Below are 1,324 nucleotides of genomic sequence, written 5' to 3'. Positions count from 1 at the left end.
GCCCGCGTCTCTGCTGGTCGCCGAAGCACATGCGGCTGTTTAGGGCTTAGCCCGTCCTGCTCTAATACGCGTATCAATCTTAGGAAGCAGCATAAAGAATGAGAGACACACAGTGTCGTGAGAAGTATTTATTAAAACCTTCAAAATGAAATTTTTCTTACTATTTTCTCTTTGTGGGGGAAACCAACTAGCAAGGCTTCCAGCTGCAGAAAGGCTGTTCTTCAGCCAGTTCCAGTCCTCTTCTGTTTACGAGACAGTATAAGTTTTCACTGCCTAATAAAAACAATCATCTGTATTCCGTGGCTGCAAGCAACAACACTGTGAGAGAGTGGAGCGAGTCGAGAAGCTTTTGGAGGAGAATATGAATTATCTCAGCCAGAGAACAAAGCACAGAAGGACCCCTGAGCACTGAGAGAAATTGCAGAACAACGTATCAGGCACGTCTCCGAACCGCCGCAGTTTAACTGGGAGACTTTATGCTTTTGAGAAAAAATGTCTTACTTGAATATTCCCATAGGTACATTCTTGCCACTTATTCCTAAGATTTAAATTGCTCCTCGTGTTTTTTAAGGCCAGGATGAACGGACAAGCATTTTATCAGCTAAGTTGGATTGAGGAGCACGGGTAATACCCTCAAATCATTGAGACTTGCAGTATTGCTCTGCAATGAGCAAGAACATTAAAGGCTGCTATAAAGAAACAAGTTCCTGTGCCCTCAGCTGGACAGAATTATAAAAATCCCCCCAGCGTCCTCAAAGCACTGAATTAACAGGAGGGAGAGCTGTAGTTTAACGTGATGGATAGAGCCCCTGGGCTCCATTGTGGCGGACACTGCTGTCCCTCCTCTGGTGCAGACCGGCAGGGCACGCAGGACCTCCGATTGCTGGGAACGGGCAAGCATGCCACCTCGCCTCCCCCGGTAAAGTAAGGGAAGATAATTACATACTTAAATCTAGGTGTCGGGCTGCTTTGCTACACAGAAATTCATCTGCTATCGTCAGAGTCCTTGAAGTTAAAGAGGGATTTGAGTTACTGACATAATTTGCTCCCTGAGGGCTATGGAAACGAACTGAGAGGCATATCTGAATAATAACTCCCCAACCGCACATCTTATAACTGGAGCTAGCGTTGCTCCAGAAAGAAGACACAATGGGAAGCAGATCTGAAACGTTTATAACCTGTACAGCGATGAGGCAGAATTTGTTTGGTTTTTTCCCCTAGAAGGAAGGGGGATCATCAAGGAGATGTGGAGGCGAGCTCCTCAGTTTTCACTTTGCTAGAGCTTATTTTAACGTTAACGCTGCCTGTGGGCCAAGCCCGGGGC

Source organism: Egretta garzetta, unplaced genomic scaffold, assembly GCF_000687185.1.
Source record: "Egretta garzetta isolate BGI_Z169 unplaced genomic scaffold, ASM68718v1 scaffold535, whole genome shotgun sequence".
Classification (NCBI taxonomy): Eukaryota; Metazoa; Chordata; class Aves; order Pelecaniformes; family Ardeidae; genus Egretta; species Egretta garzetta.
Note: the sequence above shows the minus strand (reverse complement) of the source record.